The sequence below is a fragment of the Emydura macquarii genome, unplaced genomic scaffold, assembly GCF_026122565.2.
Source record: "Emydura macquarii macquarii isolate MOO-44397 ecotype Brisbane River unplaced genomic scaffold, CSIRO-AGI_Emac_v2 contig_3340, whole genome shotgun sequence".
Lineage (NCBI taxonomy): Eukaryota > Metazoa > Chordata > Testudines > Chelidae > Emydura > Emydura macquarii.
In genome coordinates this window covers 55038-63648 of record NW_027133477.1, presented here as the reverse complement: position 1 = coordinate 63648, position 8611 = coordinate 55038, and the positions used below count along the sequence as shown (strand labels likewise).

Below are 8611 nucleotides of genomic sequence, written 5' to 3'. Positions count from 1 at the left end.
CCTCCTGTACATTGCAGGCCTCAGCTCTCCCTCCATTTCAATGCCTATTGAAAACACATTTTCCTCCCTTGCCTGTGGTTCTTCAATTACTTTGGCATCTCATATCAGAATATCAGCATTCACAAACTTGGCGAGGTGACTATTAATAACAGCATGGCTCTCATTTGGAGTAAAAAATAATAGTGGAAATATGCTGGAAATTTGAAATGTGTACACACGTGTCATTCTGACTTCCCTTCCTCCCCAGGAGCATGCGCCATAATTGCATGAAATAAAAACAATCCTACATGCAGCGTTAAATGACAGAGTGGGCATGTTTAATCAGTCGTGGAGTATTCAGGAATAGGGTTGCGTCCCTTTAAGTAGCTGGGAGCCCTCTAGTAGTGCTCACCGTGAACTTTGTTTTAATAGCTTCCAGAAACCAGTCAAAGCAGCGGTGTTCACATAGCCATAGCCAGGGGCTGCACAGGTCTGTGTATATTTAGTGAATGTGACTTTTTGGGACTCAGCTGGGCCCCTGTGGTTTCTTCATGTTCTTGCAGTTCTGTAAAGAGCAAAAGAGATGCCAAATATAAACATGAATTAATCATCACAAATTGTACTTGAACCACAATTGTGCTGCTAACACCTTTAATCCTATAGGCCACTCCCAGGGTGCATGAGAGCCACTCTGAGATCGAAGGACTGGTAGCAGTGGGGGTTGCTTTGTGGACAGGAAGCAAGTCAGGATCTACTCCCACTGCAGGGTTCTTCTTCCCCAGCCACTAGCAGGGAAAGCCAGTGGCCATGCTGCTTTGGCCCTATTTGGTGGGTGTGCGGGGGAAAGAGATGAGCTTCCAAAATCATCTGCAGAGGCAGAATGGAAGGTAAGGGAATCCTCACTCTTGTGATAGAGGGGGGAAATGAAGGCACTGCTGAGGGCCTTACTCTGGGGTGAAGAAGAGAGTGAACGATCCATTCATAGTTGGGGATCTGTCTGTCAGGTCTCCAGGAGGTGGGGTACATAGGCAGGGATCACTCTTTCTGCCCACCCTGTTCCCCTCTCAGAGGGTGAGGGCATCCAAGTGTCAACAAGACCTACGTGCCCTCTGGAGCTCTTAATTCTGAAATCAGAAAGATCTGACTCCAGAGAGGACACGCTGTCCTGACATCATTGTTATGTAGGACAAATGATTCTAATGTGAGCAAAAGCAAGTTTACAGTTCACTTTGTTCAGAAAGGGGGGATCACTGGGAAATCCAGTGCTGTCAGAGTTTCCTATTAATGAGAGCCCATTGCAATGCTCCTTTTCTGGCAGATGTGCTTCTAAGACATCCCACCTAACTGAGCAAAGCAGCTTGGAACACACTTTTTATAAAAGGTATAGTTCTGGTATATAAATGAAAGGTTTATGTGAGTGCCTCCAAGGTTACCCATAAAACATCGCTGGACTAAGAACCTTTGGCTCTTCACTATGACAGCTGCTGATTGTCTGGCAGATAAAGGACTGCTCTGTCTGTCTGCATTGTGCAATTATTTCTCCAATTAGGACTCGGTTGGTTTTAGTCCAGGCTTTCTCCACCCATGCAAGTGTACATTTTTCTTGTTATGGATTGCTGCTCTTTAATTACTTACTTATATTGTGCATTTAACAGGAGGTTGATGTGATTCAGTTACTCTATGGGGGAGAATTACTCCATTTCCTGTTTTCTTCCACAGATGTTAATGCAGGTGGTCTTTGTTCCCAGTGGATTTAGTGCTAGTGAAAAGTAGCCCAGAGATTAAAGTCCTGTATTCGCCCACAGGACAAGAGCAGCACAGCCACGGCCAGCTTGCTCACTGTGCCTTAAACTCTGACCTGAAGGGACCCTCTCAAGGTGGAGGAGAGGAATTCAAACTCCTTAGCTCATTACCTCCTTGGGCTGAGTATGGTGATGGTGCCATTGATACCTGTCCACTAAGGGACTCGACTGAGACTACAAATTGATTTCACACAAGTCACCAAACAGTCATTCGATGCCACTAGCAACCTAGTATGGATTCAAACCAGTAACCTATCATTGTTTTTGAAAGCTGAGGACCTCCTCCTTCCCACTTCAGGAAAATGAATCAATTCACCCCCTTTTAGCCCCGCCATGTGTTGTTAAAAGTCCACCCAACCCGCTGCTCATCCCTCCCTCGGCTAGCCCGTGATCCCCGCTAGGGGGCATGCCCCTGGGAAGCACTGCATTCATCTGCTTCATGACAAAAAGCCTGATGCTGTGTCCCTTACTTACCCTGAATAGTATATATTCATGGTAGTGTTCCCACTGAAGTCTGTGAGATTGCTTACATCAGTATGAAACATGAGCAAGAGTTGCAGAACTGGGCCCTTTGGCCCAGCTCCCTCAAAGTTATTTAGACTCCTAACTTCCATTACAATCAATATGCCTTTGAGGATCTGGGCTTTTGTCCTTAAAATACTAGTGCCCCTTGCTATTGGGTCACCATTTTGCGCAAAAACCTCTCAAAATTTAGGGGGAAAACAACAGGATTCTGCAATCATCTGTGGGTCTGATGCCACCTGTTGGTAGTTTGGTGCATTGACTTCAGAGTAATAGCATTGGGGTGATGGATGTGTGTTTTCAACTCTTTGTATATTTTCAGGAAATGTTCTCTTTTGAAAGATAGGGACTGAAAGCCAGGTATAACCTGGAAAGGGGATGGGCACATTTCAACCATGCAGACATGCCCTTCTTCTCAAACCGGACCTGTAGGCCACCTGTTATTACACACAGCATACTCAGACAGTGCCATTAACAAACCTCAGTCCACACCGGAAATATTTATTCCCTCTACAGGGTGTGTTCTAAGCAGACACAGCAAGTCCTACCCAGTAACATTATGGTTTAACATTATGCATAACATACGGGATAATATTGAGATCATCTATTATAACGTTAGCTACAATTGCGTCAAAGGTAGCTGCATCAAACACACCCTTCCGTCTAATTTTCACCTGAGCCCATACATTTGGAGAAGCCCTTCCTTCTTTCTGAATTATGACTTTCATACCCCACCCCAGGCTATCAATTTCTCTCGCCAGTTCAGTGAATCTCTGCAGTAAGGGTGTAACAAAGACACATGACCTATATCACTCTGTTAGAAATTAAATTGGAACCAAATACATTGTCAGAATTGATAACACTTGGAGAAAAAATTGGATCTCAGGTCTCTTTCCTTAATTTGGTCTAACTAATACTGAGAGCATGGTATGCCAGTTGTAGGGGTGGCAGTAAAATTCCTAGTGTATTTTCAGCTTCTGTCATACAGTAATTGTTCCACATCGGTTTGATCTGCCCCTTGCAATGTGGGAAATACTTTATTTTATATTGACTATATGCATTCTTCAGGTGGGAAATTCCACTGGTACCACAAAAACATCATGATTATTTATTGGTTAAACACTGACGATGCAAAACTTCTAGCTAATCTAGTCAAAATTGTGCATTTCTTTGCATGTTCATCACCTAAATGAAGATCACTATTAATGCATGATCATACAATGTTGGTCAACTCTGAGACTGTATTGTAAGTGTAGGCAAAGTTACCTTTGCAATGACACATAGTTTAGTCTTCAACTCTTCCTAGTCTGGGATTAGCTCATAAAATCAATCCTGCATTTTAAATTCCCAAATCAACATTACTTATTACATCATTCATTAGTAGAAGAAATTATAGGTGAGGTTAAATTCAGACTTCTACTGTGTTCAGATGGTCATCACTTTCTCAAAAATCCTTTTTGACTTACATTTTCCATCCTTGTTCTGTTCCCCTAGTTGATTATTCTTAAGGTTAATCAAAATCCATGTATATGCTAGGATAGAAAACAAAAATCATAATTTTTCAGCTGTAAAAAGATTTTCACACATCTACCTCAAAAACAGCTGAACTTTAAAAGATGAAACTTTCCAAGAGATAAATACTCTTAGATGACCAATCTTATGGACAGTTTAAAAAAAAAAAGAAGTTAAAGTATGTTTTTTAAAAATACATTTAATCTGTTTTTAGTTATACAATAGCATAACGTCCCATTGAGATGAAAAATAGAATACCAAGTGAGCTGTGAACAGAGGAGAAGCAGAGGGAGTTTGCCTGGAAGTTTGCCTTGGGGGAGTTCCTGTAGAGTTTTTGCCTTTCAGGCTTCTGTGAGCAGTAGGTACAACATCCGAAGAGGTTTTTAAAAGGAAGACAATATGGATAATAAGGGATCAGCTGTTGTGACCTGCATAGGATGTGCCATGTTTGTCCTTCTCCCAGAGGATAGAAGTGACTTCGTCTGTACGAAGTGCAAGCTGGTCTCCATATTGGAAGAGAAGATTAAAGGGCTAGAGACCCAAGTATCAACCCTGTGTTGCACCCCAGAAAATAAAGACTTTCTGAATAGAAGTCAGGATTTGGTACTGCAGGCACAGTGTGCTGAAGAATCGGAGAGGGCAGTGCAGGGGGTACTGAAGAATGGGGAACAAAATTGGCAGAGTGTGACCTCCAGAAGAAGAAAGAGGAGAACCCATATATCCCCAATGCAGATAGAAGTAAGCAACTGTTTTCAAGCTCTCTGCACAGGTACTACTGTGGAAAATGGTTTCGAAGAAGGAAAGGATCAGAAGGAGACCCCATCGATCGGAAGGCATGGGATGCATTGTCCTAAGAATGGGGGTTCCACAACCACCCTTCCAAGAGGAGGAGATGGGTGGTGGTGGTTGAGGACTCCCTCCTAAGGGGGACTGAGTCATCCATCTGCCGTACAGACCGGGAAACTCAAGAAGTGTGCTGCTTGCCTGGAGCTAGAATTCAGGATGTGATGGAGAGTCTACCGAGACTCATCAAGCCCTTGGACCGCTATCCCTTCCTACTCCACCATGTGAGCACCAATGACACTGCCAAGAACAACCTTGAGCAGATCACTGCAGACCATGTGGCTCTGGGAAGAAGGATAAAGGAGTCTGAGGCACAAGTGATGTTCTTGTCCATCCTCCCTGTTTAAGGAAAAGGCCCAGGTAGGGACCATCACATTGTGGAAGTAAATGCGTAGTTACGCAGGTGGTGTTGGAGAGAAGGCTTTGGATTTTTTGACCATAGGATGTTGTTCCAGGAAGGATTGCTAGGAAGAGACGGGATCCACCTAACGAAGAGAGGGAAGAGCGACTTCGCAGACTGGCTTGCTAACCTAGAGAGGAGACCTTTAAACTAGGTTCGCCAGGGGATGGAGACCTATGCCCAGAGATAAGAGAGAAAGTGGGAAGGAATCATGAGGAGGGTGCAAAAGGGGAGGCCTCCTGATTCGTACTGAGAAAGTTGTGCAATCGGCTAGATATCTTACGTGCCTGCACACAAACGCAAGAAGCCTGGGAAACCAGCAGGAAGAATTGGAAGTCCTGGCACAGTCAAGAAACTATGATGTGATTGGAATAACAGAGACTTGGTGGGGTGAGTCACATGACTAGAGCACTGTCATGGATGGCTATAAACTGTTCAGGAAGGACAGGCAGGGGAGAAAAGGTGGAGTTGCACTGTGTGTAAGAGAGCACTATGACTGCTTAGAGCTCTAGGATGAAACTGGAGAAAAGCCTGTTGAGAGTCTCTGGGTTAAGTTTAGAGGTGAGAGCAACAAGGATCATGTCATGGTGGACATCTGGTACAGACCACCAGACCAGGAGGATGAGGTAGACAAGGCTTTCTTCAGACAACTAATGGAAGTTTCCAGATCACAGGTCCTGGTTCTCATGGGGGCCTTTCATCACCCTGACATCTGCTGGGAGAGCAACACAGCAGAGCACAGACAATCCAGGAAGTTTTTGGAGAGTATTGGGGACAACTTCCTGGTGCAAGTGCTGGAGGAACCAGCTAGCGGCCATCCTCCTCTTGACCTGCTGCTCACAAACAGGGAAGAATTGGTAGGAGAAGTAAAAGTGGATGGCAACCTGGGCACCAGTGACCATGAGATGGTCAAGTTGAAGAAAGGAGAGCAGCAAAATATGGACCCTGGACTTCAGAAAAGCAGACTTTGACTCCCTTAGGGAACTGATGGGCAGGATCTCCTGGGAGGCTAATATAAGGGGGAAAGGAGTCCAAGAGAGCTGGCTCTATTTTAAAGAAAACTTTGATTGAGGGCACAGGAACAAACCATCTTGATGTACAGAAAGAATAGCAAATACGGCAGGCGACCAGCTTGGCTTAACAGAGAAATTTTCGGTGAGCTTAAACACAAAAAATCAGCTTACAAGAAGTGAAAGCTTGGACAGATGACTAGGGAGGAGTATAAAAATATTGCTCAAGCATGCAGGGGTGAAATCAGGAAGCTCAAAGCATAACTGGAGTTGCAGCTAGCAAGGGACGAGAAGGGTAACAAGAAGGGTTTCTACAGCTATGTTAGCCACAAAAAGGTCAGGGAAAGTGTGGACTCCTTACTGAATGGGGGAGGCAACCTAGTGACAGATGATGTGGAAAAAGCTGAAGTACTAAATGCTTTTTTTGCCTCTGTCTTCACAGACAAGATCAGTTCCCAGACTTCTGCACTGGGCAACACAGTGTGGGGAGGAGGTGAGCAGCCCTCCACCGTGAAAGAACAGGTTCAGGACTATTTAGAAAAGCTGGACATGCACAAATCCATGGGGCCAGATGAATCCAAGGGTGCTGAGGGAGTTGGCTGATGTGATTGCAGAGTCATTGGCCGTTATCTTTGAAAACTTGTGGCAATTGGGGGAGATCCCTGATGATTGAAAGAGGCAAATATAGTGCCCATCTTCAAGAAAGGGAAAGAGGAGGATCTGGGGAACTACAGACTAGTCAACCTCACCTCAGTCTCCAGAAAAATCATGGAGCAGGTCCTCAAGGAATCCATTTTGAAACTCTTGGAGGACAGGAAGGTGATCAGGAACATTCAGCATGGATTCACCAAGGGCAAATCATGTCTGACCAACTGGATTTCCTTCTATGAAGAGGTGACTGGCTCTGTGGATGTGGGGAAAGTGGTGGACAAATACCTTGACTTTAGCAAAGCTTTTGATACGGTCTCCCACAGTATTCTTGCCAGCAAGTTAAAGAAGTATGGTTTGTACGAATGGACTGTAAAGTGGATAGAAAGCTGGCTGGATTGTCACGCTCAATAGGTAGTGATCAACAGCTTCGATGTCTAGTTGGCAGCCGATAACAAGTGGAATGCCCCAGGGGCTGGTCCTGGGGCTGATTTTGTTCAACATCTTCATTAATTATCTGGGTGGAGTGGATTGCATCCTCAGCATGTTTGCGGAAGACACTAAGCTGGGGAGAGTGGTATATACACTGGAGGGTAGGGATAGGATACAGAGTGATCTAGACAAATTGGAGGACTGGGCCAAAAGAAATCTGATGAGTTTTAACAAGGACAAGTGCAGTGTCCTACACTTAGGATGGAAGAATCCCATGCACTGCTACGGACTGGGGACCAATGGGCTAGGCAGCAGTTCTGCAGAAAAGTGGATAAGAAGCTGGATATGAATCAGCAGCGTGCCCTGCTTGCCAAGAAGGCTAATAGCATACTAGGCTGCATTAGTAGGAGCATTGGCAGATTGAGGGAAGTGATTATTTCCCTCTATTCAGCACTGGTGAGGCCACATCTGGAGTATTGTGTCCAGTGTTGTGGCCTCTCACTACAGGAAGAATGTGGACAAACTGAGTCCAGTGGAGGGCCACAAAAATTATTAGGGGGCTGGGACACATGATTTATGAGGCGAGGATGAGGAAACTGGGCTTATTTAGTCTGCAGAAGAGAAGAGTGAGGGGGGATTCAATAGCAGCCTTCAACTAACTGAAGGGGGTTCCAAAGAGGATGGAGCTAAGCTGTTCTCAGTGGTGGCAGATGACAGAACAAGGAGCTATGGTCTCAAGTTGCAGCGGGGGAGGTCTAGGTTGGATATTAGGAAAATTTTCACTAGGAGGATGGTGAAGCACTGGAATGGATTACCTAGGGGGTGGTGGAATCTCCATCCTTAGAGGTTTTTAAGGCCTGGCTTGGCAAAGCCCTGGCTGGGATGATTTAGCAGGGGTTAGCTGTGCTTTGAACAGGGGTATGGACTAGATCAGTGGTTCTCAAACTTTTTAAATGGAGCCCCCTGTGGACTTTTGTCTAACAATTGTGCCCCCTCTTCCCCTGAATCCCCCCCTTCAGAAAAAACCAGGGCATACATATATATCAATAACAGCTGACATCTCACACAAAATTGAAAATAATAACAAAATAATAATTAAAGTACCATGCTGCTTACCTGATTAGTGCAAGGGGTGTGCTTGTTTTTTTGCAGCAGAGAATCTCCATTCTTGGCTGTATTCCTGAGTGTGGGGAGCAGCAGGGAGCATGCCCAGAGACATGCCTGGAAATCGAAGCAGCTGTGTAAAGTGCAAAGCGTGGAGCTGAACCGGCTCTGTCCCGTGCTCCACCGGGGTGAGAGCAGGGCCAGGTGGCAGTGGGGCACCAGCGCCTCACATGGGCAGCCCCGGGGAAGGTGGTGGGGAACCCCAAGGAGAGGAGTGGAGGCAGGGAAGGCTGCTGCGGATGGCAGGCATGGCACTGCTTGTCGAGTGGGGGACAGAGCTGGGTCCAGCTCCACGCTCC

At 45.5% G+C, this 8611-nt stretch overlaps 1 long non-coding RNA gene across 1 annotated transcript; it reads right to left on the bottom strand.

Moving 5' to 3' along the window:
* Window positions 1–321: 321 nt before the first annotated feature.
* On the bottom strand, window positions 322–8359 carry LOC137143522 (uncharacterized). Its single transcript, XR_010917187.1, has 3 exons — window positions 8265–8359; window positions 3770–3835; window positions 322–544 (listed from the first exon to the last, which is right to left on the bottom strand). It is a non-coding gene; the product is annotated as an uncharacterized lncRNA (long non-coding RNA).
* Between the last annotated feature and the right edge of the window lie 252 nt (window positions 8360–8611).